Source organism: Chlorocebus sabaeus, chromosome 22, assembly GCF_047675955.1.
Source record: "Chlorocebus sabaeus isolate Y175 chromosome 22, mChlSab1.0.hap1, whole genome shotgun sequence".
NCBI lineage: Eukaryota > Metazoa > Chordata > Mammalia > Primates > Cercopithecidae > Chlorocebus > Chlorocebus sabaeus.
In genome coordinates this window covers 60,765,692-60,785,451 of record NC_132925.1, presented here as the reverse complement: position 1 = coordinate 60,785,451, position 19,760 = coordinate 60,765,692, and the positions used below count along the sequence as shown (strand labels likewise).

At 42.0% G+C, this 19,760-nt stretch overlaps 1 protein-coding gene and 1 long non-coding RNA gene across 5 annotated transcripts in view; one reads left to right on the top strand and one right to left on the bottom strand.

Moving 5' to 3' along the window:
* The window catches only part of LOC119625868 (uncharacterized), a 549,594-nt gene that overhangs the window by 24,881 nt on the left and 504,953 nt on the right, over positions 1-19,760 (bottom strand). Inside the window, exon 4 of one of the 3 annotated variants that reach the window (XR_012090599.1) lies at positions 16,927-17,112. This is a non-coding gene — a long non-coding RNA (uncharacterized lncRNA). Of the gene's footprint in view, positions 1-1,006; positions 2,265-16,430; positions 17,113-19,760 lie in introns of those variants that run through there. The other 2 variants (XR_005242064.2, XR_012090598.1) reach the window with 2 other exon arrangements.
* LRRN1 (leucine rich repeat neuronal 1) overlaps positions 10,180-19,760 on the top strand; it is a 46,968-nt gene continuing 37,387 nt past the window's right edge. Inside the window, exon 1 of one of the 2 annotated variants that reach the window (XM_007985051.3) lies at positions 10,180-10,686. The gene's annotated coding sequence lies outside the window, so the exon portion shown is untranslated. Of the gene's footprint in view, positions 10,687-11,032; positions 11,813-19,760 lie in introns of those variants that run through there. The other variant, XM_038003637.2, reaches the window with a different exon arrangement.

The window sequence follows — 19,760 nt, the reverse complement described above, 5'->3', positions numbered from 1 at the left end:
TATAGGCACATACCACCATGCTCAACTACTTTTTGCATTTTTAAGTAGAGACAAGGTTTCACCATGTTGGCCAGGCCAGTCTTGAACTCCTGACCTCAAGTGATCCACCTGCCTTGGCCTCCCAAAGTGCTGGGATTACAGGCATGAACCACCACAACTGGCCTAATATGGTGTTTTCTATTTAACCTAAAAGTTCCGGGAGGAAAGAAAGCATGAATACCACAGATACTTTCAGTGATCTCATTCTACACATACAGAACATAGAGGGTCAGAGATGGAAAGTGATGAGTGGTGAGATTGAGTCTAGAATTCAGTTCTCACCAGAGGCTCACCAGGAAGAATTCCAGGAAGTGATTTGGCAAACCATATCCCGTATAACTGCCCCACCCTTAAGAATCAACCACGTGGCCCATGGCTGGCCCTCCATGCGCCCCAGTCAGAAAGCTCCAGTGTCATAAACAGAAATTTCATTACCTTTTACACATCAAAAAATTTTAAATACCCTACTTTCAAATATTATTTTGTGAATGTGACTGTTATTCTAATAAAATGTGAGCAGTAGTCCTCATGTTCCTCATTGTTCCTCATTTTAGAAAGAATATATCTGGGGACAGCTCGTTGGACACGACTTCAATCCATTATGTTTTTTGAATTTAGAATCTTTTCCCCAGTAGGCATAGTATCAGTGTTGATATGGTCAAAACAGTGCAAGCCTTTCAGACTCTAGTATTATGGCATAGATAGAATCTGGGACTATATATCACATCAGAGTTGAGAGCTTGAGCTCTGGTATCAGATTGGTGATCCAGGGCATATAATCTAACTTCATTAAGGTCTCAGTAGCCTCATCTGAAAAAAAATTGAGAGTAATAAATAACATCTAATTGTATCATGGGATTATTCTAAGAATTACATAGAATTCAAGCAGAAATTGCACCATGCCTAGCACACAGTTCATACTTAATTAGCCATTATTATTACTGTTATTAAGAAAACCAAAACTTACCTGTGATGGAAAAATTCCATAACAAATTTCTTCCTGCTTTCCAGACTGAGATTCCTTCAGGAAGAACCGAAGTCTGAAAGGCAGAGGACTCTGAACTGTCTGGAGGGCATTTAGTCATTTGTCCCATGGACTGCTGGCAGTTCTGTTTTCTTCTCAGGCACTGAAGTGAAAGGGAGCAGGTGCAGTTGGCTGGTATATTCTACACTAGACATCATCCACATGGCACAGGCTGCCACAGTCTGTGGGAACCCCATTCTGGAAGCCCACCACTCACAGAGCCTTCCACTATCCCAGCATCATGATAAAATGGTCTACACATTCCACCATTTGCAAAGTACTTCCCTGAACAGTTTGATTTGATCTGGAAACTGACGAGGCAGGCCAGATGGATGTTTTCACTCTGACTTCTCAGGGAGCATGTGAAAGCTGAGAGACTGTCAATGGCACATTGAGAGGTACACGGCTGGCAAGTGACACACTCAAATCTTCTGACTTCGGTTCAGAGCTCTCTCTCCCCAAACATATATATATATTCTCTTTTCTACACATCCTTGCCAAAGTTTTCTTTCATCTTTTGATAATAGCTACTGCAACAGGTGTGAAGTGATAGCTCATTGTGGTTTTGATTTGCATTTCTCTGATAATTTGTGATTTTGAGAATTTTTTAAAAATCGACATACACTTGTTGGTCACTTGTACATATTCTTTTGAGAAATGTCTATTCAGATATTTTGCTCATTTTGTAATCAGGTTATTTTCTTACTATTGAACTGTTTATTTATATATTTTTGATATTAACCCATTATCAGATGTATGGTATGTATGAGACATATATGTTCTCCCATTCTGTAGGCTGTTTATTCACTCTGTTGGTTATTTCCTTGGCTGTGAAAAAGCTTTTTAGTTTGATGTAATCCTATTCATATACTTTTGCTTTTGTTATCCGTGCTTTGAGGTTCATATATAGCAAAGTCGCAGACTCTTAAAAGTATATCCCATGAACTTCCGGAAGGCCTGAGGATCCTAATTAAAGTTACACTAAGATAAGAGAAAAATCAAGAAAACGAGATTTTAGCCCAGCTCTCCTATTAACCAGCAGTGGGACCTTGGATAAGGATTTAAATACAGTCAAATTTCCAAGATGCTCTGAAGTACGTGGACGTGTTGGCCTTCTTGAGATTTCAGTTTGCTCATCTATAAAATGAAAGGGTTGAGCCAGATCATCTCTAAGGCTCTTTATAGCTCCAGCGGGTCCTTACTGAATTGAATTACAATATGACCTTGCTTCTAGTAACTAGATAAGTCACCATTCATACCTCACACATCCATCTGCAGCCTTCTTTCTCTAAGGCTACCAAACTCAAAAATTCAGTCTCCTTTCCAAAAGATAGCTTGGATGTGATGCAAAGTTTGAGCAAAGTGACACAGACTCAAGAGTACGATATGAACTGAATTCAAGAAAATACAGATTTCAACAGATGATTGGTCCAGTAGGTGAATACTTAGTTATCCACGAAAATGCAATATGGGCAATGTTTTACTCAAAAGAGACTGTTAACATACTCAGAGATAACAAGTATGAGAGCTCTCTATTATAAAAATAAAATGAAGTACAGGCAAAATGGAGACAAACTTGACAGAAGAAGGTACTAAATGAAATGTAGAGGAAATTCTGTGGGCTTCAGTGTTTCTGCAAAATGTGTATAAGCCGATTGTGTCTACTCTATCTGCCAATCTTTCTTTTATAGCCTCATAGGCCCCTAGGACTAAAAGTAAGTGTGGATATTAAATTTATGATAATAGGGGCATTGAATTCCAGTGCAGCAGTCTCTAAGCACTTTCTTATGAGGAACAATTCTGAACTTCCTTAAAGTTTTATGGTTACTGAAAGAAGAAAGACGTTACTGAAAGAATAAGAAGTACAAGCAGCCGGCGGGGCAGCTGACAGTCTTCTTCTCCCTGCTTGAAGTCTCTGGGAGCTTCAAGAAGGCACTGTGTTGATGGTAATTAGGTTAGCAATCAACCAAGAAAAGTTTTAAGCTGAACAGAGAACTGAAAAGCACTGCTCTAGTAGCTGTTGTATACACATTTTGTTTGCTATAATGAAACCCTCTTACTTGCAGGATGTCCCTGAACTAGTCATTTTCTCTCTTACCTTACCAGACTCGTTATGAGGACTAAGTAAGGTAACAGCCAATGGTAGGAGAGATGACTGTGTTTCTAATGTACGTTGCCATATTGCTAATACAGATTGCAATATGTTGCACAATTTCTCTGTCTACTTTCTAGGCACATACTTAGCCTATATTCCTCTGCTTCCCTTGTTGTTAGACATAGATATGTAACTGGGTTCTCACCAATAATAATATGAGCCATTTCTTAGGCTGGCCCATAGAATGTTCCCATGTAATCCTTTATTCTCTTTCTTTCTCTACACTCTGTGCAAATGAAAAAATGTCTATAGCCATAGAGGAGCAAGAAGCAAAAAATGGAAGTCACCTGGGCCTGGAACGACTAGGTAGAGGGCACCCGGCCAGAAACATACTCTGTTACTTGAATATGAAATAAACTTGCCTTATTTAAGCCACTGATGGTCTTTGGTTTATTTGTTCTCAGTGACCATTATATTAATACATTAATATTAGTGAGTGCTTGCTATATGCTAGGCACATACACACTTCTTTTTTCCTTGTGATAGAATATACAAACATAAAATTTACCATCTTAACCATTTTAAGTGTACAGTTCAGTGTTACTAAGCACTCTCCTAATGTTATGCAACCATCACTACCAGCCATCTCCATAACTCTTTTCATCTTATAAAACGGAAACTCTACACCTATTAAATAATAACTCCACATTCCCTGCTCTCTGCATGCCCTGGCAACCACTATTCTACTTTCTGTATGATTTTGACTACTTTCAGTATCTCATATAAGTGCAATCATACAGTATTTGTCTTTTTGTAACTGACTTATTCCATTTAATACAATGTCCTCATTTCATATTCATGTTGTAGGGTATGTCAGAATTTAATTTTTTAAAGTTGAATAATATTCCATTGTATGTTGATATGGTGTGGTTGTGTTCCCACTCAAATCTCATCTTGAATTGTAGGTCCCATAATTCCCATGTTGTGGGAGGGACCAAGTGGGGGTAACTGAATCATGGGGGCAGTTCCCCCACACTGTTCTTGTGGTAGTAAGTCTCACGAGATCTAACGGCTTTATAAGGGGAAACTCCTTTCACTTTGCTCTCAATTCTCTCGTCTGTTGCCATGTAAGACGTGCCTTTCACCTTCCGCCATGATTATGAGGTCTCCCCAGCCACGTGGAACTGAGAGTCTATTAAACTTCTTTTTCTTTACAAATTACCCAGTCTCAGCTATGTCTTCACTGGCAGCATGAAAACAGACTAATACATATGTATATACCACATTTTGTTTATATAGTCATCCCTCAATAGGTATTTGGGTTGCATCCATGTTTTAGTTATTGTGAATAATGCTGCTATGCATGTGTGTGTACAAATAATTCTTTGAGACCCTGCTTTCAGTTCTTTGGGGCACATAGTCAGAATTAAAATTGCTTGGTCATATGGTAATTTTAATTTTAATTTTCTGAGGAACTCCCATACTGTTTTCTACTGTGGCTGGATCATTTTATAGTCCCACTCACAGCGCACAAGCATTGTGTATTAGTCTGTTCTCACACTGTTGCAAAGAAATACCTGAGAATGAGAAATTTATAAAGAAAAGAGGTTGAATTGGCTCACAATTCAATTGAATTGAATTCTGCAGGTTGTACAGGAAGCATGGCTGTGGAGGCCTCAAGAAACTTTCAATCATGACAGAAGGCGAAGAGGGATCAGACATGTCTTGCATGGCCACAGAAGGAGGAAGAGAGAGATGGGGGAAGTGCTACACACTTTTAAACAACCAGACCTCATGAGAACTCTATCACAAGAACAGCTCTAGGGAGATGGTGCTAAACCATTCATAAAGGATTCACTACCATGATCCAATCACCTCCCACCAGGCCCCACCTCCAACATTAGGGATTACAATTCGACATGAGATTTGGGTGGGTACACCAATCCAAACCATATCAGGTTCCAATTTCTCCACATTCTCGCCAACACTGGTGGTTTTTTGTGGTTGTTGTTGTTGTTTGTTTGTTTTGTGGAATAGCCATCCCAATGGGCATGAGGTAGTATTTCATTGTCGTTTTGATTTGCATTTCCCTAATGATGAGTGATGCTGAGCATCTTTTTTATTATTATTCTTTAAACTTTCATTTTAGACTCCGGGAGTATATATGCAGGTTTGTTACATAGGTATGCTGCATATGCACCTCTTTATCCTCACAAAACTCCATGATACAGGTACTATTACAGGCACAGAGAACTTAGTAACTTGTTCAAATTCACACAGTGTGTTGAGCTGTAATGTAAATCTAGGGACCCCAAATCAAGAGCTCTGGCTCTTAATCGTTACACTAGACTGCCTCTCTCAATGCAAAAAAAAATTACTAAGTGTAATGTAATGACAGAGAGTTAATTCTTAGTTTACGTTAACCATTGTTATACAAACAAAAGAGAAATTAGAATGGAGAGCAAACAATTAAAAACAAAGAAAATTCTAAAATTCTATCAACTGAAATCTTTACAAAAGCAAACAAATATTCTTTTATTTTTTAGTAAGGTTTGGCTGGCTAAAAGCGAACAGTAAGGAAATAGAAAAAGTTGAATATGTTAAACTGATAATAAAGTGTAGTTTGTATCTATAGATCAATAACCAAAATGGTATTTTTAAACAAGTATGTTTATTATATGTGATAACAAATAATTGAGAAAATCCTTATTTCTCACCAACAAAAAGTTGGTAGAATTATGCAGCCATTAAGCGTTATAGCTTCAAAGACTTTTTAATGATATGAAGAAAATACTCATGAAATAATGTGACCCGATTCCATAAAGACATTTATGGTTTCATTTATTTTAAAGAAGTTTACTGAGTACCCATTGCATGGTATAGGCCCTGGGCTGGGAGCTGGTCACATCATCCCTCTCCAAAGAGTATACGGTCTAGCCTTCAGAGTAGGATTTGTAAATAAACTGGCCGTGTTCCTCTTCTAGGGCTTAGTTTCTTAATCTACAAAAATAAAGAAGTTGGATTTGATGACTGATATGGTTTGGCTGTGTCCCCACCCAAATCTCATCTTGAATTGTAGCTCCTATAATCCCCACATATCATGGGAGGGGCCTGGTGGGAGGTGATTGAATCATGAGGGCAAGTTTTTCCCGTGCTGTTCTCATGATAGTGAATAAGTCTCAAGATCTGATGATTTTATAAGGGGCAGTTCTCCTGCACATAGTCTGTTGCCTGCTGCCATGTAAGACATCCCTTTGTTCGTCCTTTGCCTTCTGCCATGATTGTGAGGCCTCCCTAGCCATGGGAACTATGAGACCATTAAACCTCTTTTTCTTTATAAATTATCCAGTCTTGGGTATTTCTTCATAGCAGTATGAGAATGGACCAATACAATGATTGTCAACTTCTCTGCAACAACCAAGTTCTACAAGTGGAAACAGAACCCTTTATTCAGTCAGGAATAAAATGTTATTTGGTATATCTGCAAAGCTACAACTCAACTAAAATTGCAACAGCACCATAAACCTATTAATGTTAGTTCCATTTAGAACCACCCACCATCTTGGTTTATCCAAGACTAAGGGGTTACCTGAGATGTTGAGAATTTTAGGACTAAAACCTAGAGATTCCCAGGCAAACTAAGATGGTTGGTCACTTTAGTTCTATGTCAAATTTTTAAGCTTAAATGCAAAAATGCAAAAACTAGTTTTAATTACAGAAATCTCAACGAATCCCTTTTTTTTTGTTGGGATGTTTCACAGCAGTTAAAAAAAAAAAACACAACAAAAAACCTAGAAGAACAGGAACAATGTATATGTAGTAAACTCACTCATTGTCAAAAATTCTTAGGGAAACAATATATTTGGTATGAAAGTTAACCATGATCACAATAGTCACATAATTTTAAGCTGCAGTCATCACCCTCTAAGAGCTTGCTGGTGGTTGTTTTAAAACTACAATTTTAGTTCAGAAATTGGAAAGAACTCTGACTACCAGTACTCTATTAATATTTCAATTAGAGAGAGATATATTTTCAACTTTGAAAAATTGCAGTTTTAAGTGGCATATGATAATTTTCTTTTCAAAAAACAGATGTTCTTTTAAAGATTATTCAAATATGATTATCTTCTGAAGTTTCATCTTTTTTTTTCTTCATTTACCACATAGATCAGTACAATTAGGCTAATACCAATTATAATGTTCCTTCAAACCAAAGCTAAAGAACCTCCAGGGGCTGGGTGCAGGAATCCAGAGGGGTTTGTAGTGTCTCAACACAGCCAATCCAGGGGCAAGAACTCTTTACATCAACAGTAAGACCTTGCTCTCTGGGGAACTCTTGGGCTCTTGTCTCCAATTCTGTTCTCCTTCAAAGATTCCAAGGTCTTCTACCACACCTTAATAAATAACTACTAAGTGCTTTTTTACTAACTAATAAATTCAGGATCCCAGGACCGGGTGAGCTCACTAGGAGTAATTCAGATAGATTTGAGCTCTTTAAGCAAGAAGTAAGAGACTCGGTTATGCTGGTTCATTGACTGTATGTTTCCTCTTCATCCATCCCAATGACAAGGAGCTTTTAAGTGTCAGTTAACAAGACAGTCCCAAAACCCCTTTGCAGAGTTAAAAAATGGCAATTTCTAAAATGTGGACCAATTACCAATTCAGGCAATTCAGCAAATTTGTAATAATTGCACCACATTTCGGACTCTTTTATAATTGTCATGCTCATGTGTCCTCTTCTGTCCACAGCAAGCCCCATCCTCTCACCCAAATTCCGTCCCCCATCCCTGACACACGTCTTCCTAATGATAATGCTCTTCTCTCTGTCTGGAACCAAATGCATGCGTGGTCAAGTAGAAATGGGAAAAGCTGCCTTTCTCACTCTTGCTTTGGGGAAGAGGGAAATTAGTTTAAATAAATGATATGCTAATTTGAAAAGAAACGAATTGAACAGCGGGGAGACAGAGTCCATTTCCTCCACTGGAGCAGCTAGTGCCTTTGAGATATTCTGTCACATGTGGAATCATTATCCCACCTGTCTGAAGTGATGTCTTGTTTTAGTCTTCAATATCTGCCTAATAATGCCTAGAGTTTACACCTGTCGTTGAATGCTTACTATATACTAAACACTGTCCTAAGCATTTTATGTGTTTACTCCCACTTAATCATCACAATCCTTTGGGATAAGTACTGTTATTAACCCTACTTTACAGCCAAGGAAACCAAGGCTTAAAGAGAGAAAGTGACTTGCCCTTAGGGATACAGCTTATAAATTGCAGGGCTGGGATCTAAGCAGTGTTGGCCTGGTTTCAAAATTCAAACCTTGGTCCCTGACTCATACCATTCTCATGAAGCCGCTTCCAAAACCTGGAGGCTGTTCTAGATCTCGCCTCCTAGGAGCAACTCTCACCATCATTAATCAATTGCTCCACCTGCTCCTCCAAGACCTACCTCTATAAAGCTCCTCCTCGAAGGGCACAACTTCATCTCTCTTCCACTCCCGGGAAGTCAGGCTGGAAACCTAATACAGACTACCTAAGAAACCTGCATTCTATCTTTCCCTGACCATTCGATTTCTGTGCTTCCACCAGAGGCCACCTTCTATCAGATAACTCCATGCTATCTGTATGCTAACTCCATGGATAATCTGCATGAAGAGGGGGGAAGAGACCAAATCATGTTACAAAATTTGGGTAAGGGTCTAGACTCAACTTGCTTTGAAAGATCTTAAATCTTCCTATTCATTTGTAGACAGCAGTGGGCCTTTTTCTTCCTCTTCTCTGCACGACCTTCCAGCCCAAGTATCTTTTTATCCAGCCCAATATCATCTTTTCCTAAAGCCTTTTAAGACAAATTGTGACCATTTATGTCTACATGACACAGTTTCAGGATAACAAAGTATTAAGACACACAAAGACATCAAACATTTATCAGAGACTACGCCAGACACCAAGAAATTTTATAGGGATCAAGAACATGATTACTGACATTGAATTTATCCTGTGGCTTTGAAGAATCCAAAAGATGATTCTTTAATGTATCCTTCTAAATTCTCCAGAAGTTCTAAGCTTAGACATCATGACGAAATGTCACCACGTTCCTTTGCCAGAAGTTGTTCAGTACTGACGGGCTAATGATGCTTTCGCTTAAAGCCGATTCCCCCAATAAAGGGTGCCAAGGCTTCTCTGGAGCCCTGTTCCGGGGCTGGCGACTTTGAAGTTGAGACGCAGGTTCACGTGCAGTTTCCGAAGACCCATTCCCTCCCCACTCTCCTCCCCTTTCTCTGAGACACCCTCCACATAAGACTGCGTTCTCAGTCAGTCCTCCACCGCCTATTTAAACACAACTTCCACACCTAACAAATCAGAAAGCTGTAATTTCAAAGTTTCAGAAACGTTTTCGGAAAGCCTCCTCAAATGGGAAGCGGCTTCTCCACTGAGTTAAGCGTCCGAATCCTCCTTCCCGCGGCAAGGACACTGGCCCGGGCCAGCTCCGCGGAGGACGCCCCCGGGCGCGCACACACAGCCCGAGGACGCGCCCTGTATTTTAAGACGCAGGGTCGGATTTCACCCGGAAACTTCGCTCTCACAACCCCAGGCCGAACTGTGTCTGATTCTCAGCTCCCGAGCCCGAGTTCTACCTTGCAAAGAGATGTGGCCCCATTGTGCCTAGCTGGCCTCCTAGCACGGACGCTTTTTTTCTTTTGGTCTGTCTTTTGCTAAGAAACGGCAGTGCGCCTCGCCTCTCTACCCAGCCGCAGCCTGCTGTCCCCTAGACAAAAAGCGGCGGCCGGCTGTTCCCTGCAGCGACGACCGCGGCGGCGCAGCGCGGCCCGGCCACCCGAGGCCCGCCGCGCTGCGCCTTTGTTGGGCGGTCTACAGATGGTGCCCAGCACGGGGCTGAGCCGAGGGCGGAGGCGGGGGCGGGAGGGGGAGGCCGGGAAGGGGGTCGGGCGGGAGGGGAGGAGACGGCGGAGCAGCCAATCCGCGCACGGCCCATCAGCTGACCGCCTTTGCTTACACCAGGTGCACGCCGGCTGCGGGGAGCACAAAGCGGGGCGCACCGAAGGCGCAGGCAGCGAGCGGCGGAACTAGGCGAGGCCCGTGCGCCCGCGGCTGCAAGTGCCCGCCGGGCAGGGAGAGGGGCCGGCGGCGTCAGCTCGGGCGGCGGCCACGGCGCGGCGGCATCCCTAGGCGCCTGGGGCGCCTTCCTCAGGACCTGGCAGCTCGCTGCCCCGCCCTCTGCACCCCACTTCTCCGACCCTCCTTCCCAATCCTGCCTCCCCCTGCCCTGGCCTCGAAGAGCCGATTGAGCCCAGCCCCGTGCAGCAGCTGTTGCTTGTGTCGCCGCCTCGTCTCCAGTCTTGGTGCTCTGCCGGGGGTCCCCCAAGGAGCCAGTGCGCGCTGCGGACTGGGAAGGAGGCGCCGCTCAGCCGGTCCTCCTCCTCGTCTTTCTCCTCCTCCTGCTGCTGCTGCCGCGGATGCCGGGTCCGTGCGCACCCCAACACCCCCACTAGCTGGGCCTTGGGGTAAGTGCCTTGGCCGGCCACGCCGCGGGGGAGGCACTGTGGGGAAGTAGAGGCAAACTTGGTGGCGTGGGAGACTCTGCAGGGTCTGGGGAACCTCGGGATAAGATCGCGGGCCTAAGGGGGACGAGGGGGCGCGGCTCATGGAGCTGGGGAAAATGACGAAGTCGGGAAACGGGAATATAGTGCCCCGTTTCCCTCTGTCCCCCTTACCAAAAAACAAAGGTGTGGGAGAGCGCTAGTTGGGAAGGCAGGCCAGATAGAAATAGGCAAAAGGCAGTGACTGGAGCCGAGCCCAATGGATTTCAGGGGCCGACCAGGGGAGGGTGGTGCCCGGTGACTGGGAGGGAGGAGGGCTGCCGGGATGTGAACTGGGGAAGGCAGCTGGGGCTGGAGAACAGCGCGGAAAGGGTGCCCAGGGAGTTGGAAAGAGGGCCAAGAGGAGAGAAAGTGACGGGTTATGGGGAGAGAAAAGAAAAAGGGTGTCTTGGCGGTGGCCTTGGTGAGAGAAAGGGGCAAGAGGCATAATTGACAAGGCATTGAAAGTATTGAAGTCAGAGCCTTGGGAAGAATCTACCCAACTCTCGGCGGTCCACGCAGGGACAGACCTCAGCCTGTGAGCCTTGAGCCCAGAAGGAGTGGCACCCTAAGGACGCTTGCCAGAGAGCCTAAAATGTTAGGGGAGCCTCATCCCCGCCAGGAACAGAGCCGGCGCTGAGTTCCCGGCTCGGCCGGGGTCAGAAGCGAGGAAAGTTTGCCAGCGAGTGTCCTTTGTGCTGCGTGGAGAGGGGTGTGGGCAGCCGCCGACTCGGCGCTTCCCCGCCTCCCGCGGCGCCCGCCTCCTGCCCAGGGAGTCCCTGCCTGGGAGGCTGGGGTTGGGGGGAAAAGTCCAGCAGCGGGAGGGCCGCTCGTCCCGGGACGGTTCCAGGGGAGCCCGCGCGGAAACGCGGACCAGGCGATTCGGCCCGGATGCCAGATCCAGAAGGGACCTTGCTTGCCGTGTTCACCGCTGTAGCCCCAACGCCAAGAACTGAGCCTGGCCGTGAGGGAATGACTGGCCGCGGTACAAATGGTTTTGAAGCACTTGAACCTCACAGGCAAAGGCTAAGAGTATAAATCCCATCCCACCGTAAGTATTTTCATTCCCAAACCTAAATTAGTAAAGGAAAAGTGGAATTCTAATTGGCTGAGGGAACAGGTACTGCCGACTTGGGCTTTTGCGTGGAGGATAAAAGACAACATGTTTTGTTTTGTTTTGCCATGACAGTCTAAATAATATTAGTGGAATAGGCTCATTATTTCATTTTTAAAAGCTAGGGCTGGAGGAGTGGAAAGTTCAGGAAGGCACTTTAATCAGTATAAATCTAGAGTAAAAGTGTTATTGGCTCCAGGGCCATATGTGTCCCGAAGTCTCTGATTTGCATGCAAATGTGAGCGGATCCTGGCAGATGTCTGGCCTCATCCATTCACATGAAGGAATTTGAAAAGACAAGGAGTCTTCAGTTAACAATAGACCTTAAGAAAATAGAATAAAGACGCAGTGTGAGTTTTTCTGTTTGGAAATTCCATGGCTTGCTGACACCTTTATTCAAAAGACAAATTCTTTAAGTGCTATTGTATTGAAAGCTCAAAGTGCTGCTTGCTCTTTACCTGGCTGTATATATTCGTGCAGTATTCAAGCTGGATATTCTGTGCTAGTTAGGAAAAGGTTTGTGTGAAGCAGACAGTAACTTTAACCCACTTCCGGCGGCTTGAAGTGATTTCTGAATTGACCCCTCAACTTTTCGAGTTTTCTTTTAATAATTTGACTCTTGCTCAAATTTGGTACTCATCTTCAGAGCTATTCATTATAGTAGAAGATCGTTGTCGTTGACCGACATGAAGATCTCCTGAGAATGTCCACTGTCTGGTCAAAGTCGTTTCTGTTCTTAAGGCACCAAACTTGTAGAACTGGAGGTGATGCAACTGTCCCATCCCTAGTTACCCTAATGGTTTTCAGGTCACAGAACAGTGAACGGGGAGGCAGTCGTGCAATACACTGTGGAGCAAGGGCCTTTCTGCTGTGTCTAACATTAGCTGAGTGACCACACTGCACTGTTCACCTCTTGGCATTGTGCGACAGCTGAACAAAAGGCAGGCAGTGTGGGCCGCACGTGAGGCAGGCGATTTCATTAATACCTACGACTAACCAGCCCCAGTGGCCTCTTCTTTTGTCAACCTCAAACACTGTTGAAGGGAAAAAGAACCTATTCACGGAATAGCATTTGCCCCTGTATCCTATATATTCACTGAAAGGGACATTAAAATACAGCACCCCCCACTCCCCACCAGAAAAAAAAGACAACATTGTTTTGGAGGGCCCAGTGTTTGGGGGGAGGGGTGGACAACAGATGTTAGTCTGCTATTTTACATGTTCCCTTAAGTTACTTTTGCAGGTTCAGTGCCTTTTATACATAAGGCAATATTTTCCCAGGAGGGAAAAAATGAATTGAATCCATTTTCAGTAAGAAAATGTTATAGCCAAGTTTGCATTTTCTGTCTTAGAGCTATATAGAAGTCAGAAAGTAACAAATCATCATAATAAACTCTTAATTTGGCTCTTCACGCCTGGGATTCTGTCCTCCTGATAGAGTTGAAGGGTAACTTAAAATAAACTTGACATTTCTAGACTATAAACCATTTTGTTGTAAAGTTATCAAGGTATTTTTGAAACCTGGTAACTTAAAAACGCTCACATTTGTGAAACCTTATCTTTGGCAGTTAACCTGCCTGTGTAATCTTTATTCTGCAAGTCTAATGAAAGGAAAGATTAGAACTCATTCTTTGGTAAATAAAAGTAATAAAGTGTTTAATTATTAGAAAAGGATCATTCTGCTAAATAAAAGATCTCAAGACCAGATCCAACTGCAGACTGTGGTTCTAAAAAAATAACCTCAGCTTGCTCTGGTTAATGTCTGAAATTCTGGGAAAGCAAGGAAAAACTCAACCACTGATCTCTCACTAGTTAGTCTGTGCTAAGGCCACCTTCTTGACCTAAACTGCTAGAGCCATTACCACATATTCTAAAGCAGTGACACTCACGGGAATATACTAGGTACTAAAGAAAATCGGTCTCTACAGAGTTATATTGCTACTTCCCAAGCCAGTGAAATATAAATAATGATGATAAATAATCAGAATGGTGGGCTTTTTATACCACCATAAGTAGGCCATAAGTCATAAATAAAATATGGTAAATTATAGGATGCAGATGCCATTTTTACAAGACTTGCATAATGCTTACTTAAAATTTATTTTTAAGTTACAAAATAATAGTTCTCTGAATGATTCATTTCAGCACTAATGTCAGGTTATTCAAATATTGTATTTAATTTTTAAAAATTATGCTGAACATCTATTTTGGGTTAAGCCAATCTAGAGATAAAGCAAATTCCATTTTAGAATCATATGATCATTTAGAGTCGTATGTTTCTGGGAACAATGAAAGTATCTTTAACTCATGAATAGAGCTTTGATTAATATTTAATTCAGGATGAAATTATATAGATGAAGTCAGAAAAACATTTATTCTCTCTTGTTTTGGCTCAAAGTATAGAATAGAGATAAAAGTTAAACCCTATCTGTAAAATTCAATACTTTAGTGACCAAGGGATCCATTTGTTCTCAAGTCTTTTTAGGTGAAGTTTGCTTTTTAATTTCTTGTTTTAGCATATTAGCATTCACCTGCTTTACAGATCTATTACAGAATGTAGCCTCCCAAGTTTTCAAATATAGATAAATGCATGATAAATGGTTTATTGACATTGCATTATAATCCATGATAAAATGATAAATGTTTCCAGACTTTATGGGCACCCTGTAGAACTGTTAAGCGTATTATCCAATAATTGAAATACATACCATTTTATGTTACAGTTTTTTAAAAGAAACAATATGCAAGCTTTACTACTATTGTGTGTTTTACTTTTTGAATGTTTTCAAAGCTCTAGGCAAATGTTGGGAGTTATTAACAATTTTATCAGTTGATTGATTGGTTAGCAAGCTATTATCCAGTCATAGCTGGATGATCTTGGATCAGTTGCTTAACTCCATACCAACCTTCAATTTTGTCATGTATAACATAATCAAGTTGGGAGAATAAGGCTGGAAGGACTAACTGCCATAATCAGTGAGATTACTAAAAGGTTTATGTAAGCCATACCTCCAGTACCACAATTAACATAAACATTTAACTTATATGGAACCATTTTACCTAATGAACTGAGATGCGAAGAAGCTAAGGATGAACTTGGAATAATACATTCCCAAGGTTCTGTCCACTCTTACTTCAGAGTACCCTCTAAAGATGCTGCTGTATCAGCTTAAGACACTTAGTTTTAAAATCTGTGGAGTGAAAACTGCTTTTAGAGTGGCTTATTGCCTTCCATTTATACTCTTTATTGCTCAGAGGTTGGAGTGTTATTTGAAAGCTCTGATTAATATAAATGAGTTGTAATTTTCCAACCCAGGCTGTCCTAGCTCACATCTATTATACCACTGGCAGACATGTGGACTCCACAGCTGTCCCCTCATTTGTGTATGAAACAGACACACTGGTGGCATTTTTGGTTACCATGGTTACATTAACAATATACATATGACATGACATCCCTCTATGTGAAAGGTTTCTGTGGCAGATATTTTGTAGACCTGGGAGTAAAGGAAAACTATTTAAGTTTGGGGAACACATAAATTAGTCTGCCATTGTATTCTGGAGCCACCATTTCAATCCAGGGAAGAGAGCCATCCTACAGTGGTGTCCAGGAAAGGGCAATCTTGTAAACAAAGATTTTCAAGGGAGGCATTTCCAGCAATGCCTAACCTCTTCAGGAGAATGTCCGTTGAATATTCATTTCAAAATATTTGCTCTTCCTATTTATGACTGCCCTTTGTGCGATAATGTATTAGCCTAGTCATTTTCAATTTGTAGGGGGACAGTGGGCAGTACCAATATTAGCATCTATCTCAGTAAGACCTAGGAAACAAAAAGTGAGTTTGCACTATTAAGCAGTGAGCCACAGAAAGAATCATCCTTTAGAAAAACTAAAAAAGCTTTAAAAGAAAGAAAGGTGGCTTAATTGGTTTCATGCCTATAATTTTCCCCTCTAGAAAAAAAATGTTAGCATGGCAATAAAGAATATCATTAACCTGCATTGTTATTTCACAATAGTGATAAGTCTTAATTTGCATCCATAATAATCAGTGTAATCAAGTACTGTACAGAGAATCAGGAAGGCGCAGGCTCAATTCCCAGCAGTGACACTAATGACTCAATGTCTGACCTTCTGGATGTCCTGCAACCCTCCTGGTGCTTCACGGCCCTATCAGAGTTGTGCATTAAAGGATCCAGGAACACTGGTAGATGATTTAAATATTACCAGTGCAAATAATTTGATTTCTGTCCCAAGAGCTAGAATTATATGGAGAGCTAATGGTCTGGGCACAGCCCCTACCTTTCTGCAAGGTAAGATGTTTCTAGTCCCTAATTCCATAGCTAAGAGATTTTGTTGTTCTCTCCCTAGCACTGACAGTTGCTCACCACCTCACCTGGGCCCACCTGAGGGGAAAAATTTTACCAGGGGTACAGGAAGCCATTTACAGTCATTAAACATTTGTTCACCCCACAAGTATACGTTGAGCACCTGCTGTATGCCAGGCGTTACAGAAAGCAATAAAACTAAAATAAGTTAGCTTGATTTTTCTGCAGCTTGTACATTGGAGCATTTTGTTTCCATCAACCTATGCATTCTCCTACAAGTATTTCTTGAGTGCTCTGCGTGAAAAAGGCATTCTGCACAGAGGATTTCAACCAAGGGTGATTTTTGCCTCTGAGGGGATATTTGGCAATATTTGGAGACCTTTTTTTGTCAGCTGCTGTCACAAGTGAGGGTAGAAATGAGGGTGGTATACTGGCATCTAATGGGTAGAAGCCAGGGATGCTGCTCAACAAAATGCACAGCACAGGACAGCCCCACAACGAAGAATTATCTGGTCCAAATGTCAGCAGTGCCAAGGATCCTGCCTCTGCCCTCAGTGAGCTTCAGTCTAGTCGGGGTTACAGAAAGGAGACAAGTGCAGCATAGTGTGCTATGATGGTGAGAGTGCAGGCTACAGAAGTACAAAAGCAGCAGCCTTAATTCAGATGTCGGCTGCCAGCAGAGGCTTTATGAAACATACTGGTTAATTCACAGAACGGGCTTTTACCTGCCACACAAGTGCTCAGCGGGAGACGATTTTCGATCTAGCCTCGTTGAACATAAGTATGTTGGATGGTTGCTTGAGAGAGGGTAGACTCCTTAAGTTTGTCGAGAACTTTAAACTGAAGATGGAGTTAATTCCTTGTAGGACTTGGTCAGAATTCAGTGTGTCTTGAGTAAACAGGAGAGGAGGCTGAAAACAGAAAGTCGATAGCAATAAACATAGGACAGCACACGCTGCATGAAGAGAAGATGCAGCTGAGTTGACAAAGCTGTCACTGCCTCATATTTTAGAGCTTTAAACTTTGCCAGATCCTTAAATATGTATCTCATTTGACCTGTAACATCCTGAGATACCAAATGCGATTGTTCTTTCTTCTTTTCCCCAATAACTGAGAGATCACAGTCATGGAAAGGTTCATTGTGACTGTGGACAAGTCACTCAATGAAGTTCATCTGTAAAAGAAGTGGTCTTGTGAGGCTCCTCTTCCTAGCACAAGTTGGATTTGTCTGGGGTCACGCATCTAGGAGAAGACTGGAGGTGGGATAAGACATGAGACTCCTGCCTCTCTCAGACCTAGTGTCTTCCACTCAGATGGTAGCTGCTTCCTAAACTGTGGAGTCCTAACCGGTAACAAGATGACGGTGACTCAGCATGCTAGCTCTTGGGTTACCGAAAAAAGCAAGGACCTGCGACACATCAATTAAAAAGTATCATGCAGGGAAACTTCAACTGGGTTTCCCCTCCACCTAAGGATTAACCACACCCCCTCCCTAATGGCTTATCTTAAGCTGACCTTAGCCACTTAAAAAATACTTGTGACAATCTGGAAAGAAAGGTTCATAGGAGAGTGCAGCTAGAGTTAGAAAACGAGATAGAAAATAGGACAACCCAGAACACGTGGGAAGAATGGACATTTTGTGATGATTTTTTGTTGATTTTTGTTTTTTCTTTGATAGGAACATTTTAACTTTCAGAGAATAATGACCAGTGTATACAGATATGCACACATATCACACATATAGAGCAGGGGAGACAGATTTCATACAAGTTTATGTTTGTTGTTTGTTTAATAAGACTTGCACATCAGAACGAGTTTTGGGAGAACTTTCCCTCAAGGTCTTACTTCTGGTTTCTCTGGGTTGATGAGTGTAAGGCTTCCTATGAGAAGTAAGACTGAGAAGCCGCATGACTACTCAAGGTTCTTTTCATTCTCTGTGGTTTCCAGGATCAGGAGTGAGAGTTAGGTAGGACTTCAGCCATATCCTGAGCGTTTCCAGGACACATGTGGAATCTACATGAACTCTTCGGACCGTCAGAGAACCGTAAGGGCAGTGCACTAGCAATGACTGGCTTTCTCCAGGTTGTTATTCCAACTGACTGTGGTTCCATGCAGTGAGGACTACATGTAAGGCCTAACCCCCAAAGGACCAGTTAGCTTTGCTGTGTTCTACAGGGACATAGCCAGCTTCCTCACATACTCAGAAACTCATCCTTTCTCACGGGAAGGCCATGTGAAAAACGTAGGTCACTTCAAAGCCATCTGAAGGCAAAACACAAAACAGTGGGCAAATGCTGGTGGGATATTTTTCTCTTCATGCATTCATTCACACTGTCAAATTGGAGTCCCGGCGAACAAGTTCCCAAATGGCTTCACTACCAGGATTGATCTCTGGAGCGAGAGGTTAGTTCTATGCAAATGAGATGCTTTAGTGACTACCATTTTTCCTAACGTAGCATACAGTGGTAGCAGTAGAATAATGATATCCTACACTGTGCCTTTTCAACGTGTTAGGACCCACCACCAACACCTTATGTGCATTAACTCCTTTAATCCTTGCAACAACTCTGTAATGTAGACAGACACCCACTTTATAGCTCAGGAAACCAAGGCAGACTGCAACTATGTAACTTGCCCAAGGTCAAACAACTAGTGTGTATGTAATAAATATTTGTCAAGTGGATGAATGAATGAATGGATACACATCTGTTTTAGAGGAGAGAGTCCTTTATTTGAATTCTCAGTTTATGGCATTCCTGCTTCCCAGGCAGGGCATTTTCAAGAACTGCCTCTGTGACTTGTGAATGATAGGGGAAGAGCTGGTCAGTGGAGAAGCAGGAGTTGAACTTAGGTCTGTCTGACTCGAAACCTGTACTATTAAAGTGCTTGGCTATGTTTCTTCCTCTTTAATTGCAGCGATAAAACAAGAGGACTGGACTACGTTAGCTCTCAGCCCATTCCGCTCAAAAAATTACATAATTCCATATTAAAGTCTATGTAAAATCAATCACCTTTTTTTTTTTTTTTTTTTTTTTTTTTACTACTTTTAATTTTGAAATCTAGTTTGGTATTTTTATTTAACCAATCATTGAATTATCTTTTAAAATTATTATTAACAACATATTTATAAACCCTCTTTAAATCATTTTAAAGGGATGAGAATACATACAGATTGCATTCTCCTAACCATTACCATCTCACTGCCTATTAAGTTATATCATCATTGTCTAAATTTAGAAGGTGTCTAAAAATTGAAAAGCATCTTTTGTTACACAGGGAAAAGACAGGTAAAGTGATTAATTTTGAAAAAATTACTGCCGATATTTGCAGAAATAAGTAGGTTGCTGAATCTAATGAATAGTATTGAATGATTTTTTTTTTTTCTTTAAGATGGAGCCTTGTTTCTGTCGCCCAGGCTGGAGTGCAGTGGCACGATATTGGCTCACTGCAGCCTCTGCCTCCGGGGTTCAAGCAATTCTTGTGCCTCAGTGTCCTGAATAGCTGGGATCACAGATGCCTGCCACCATGCCAGCTAATTTTTGTATTTTTAGTAGAGACA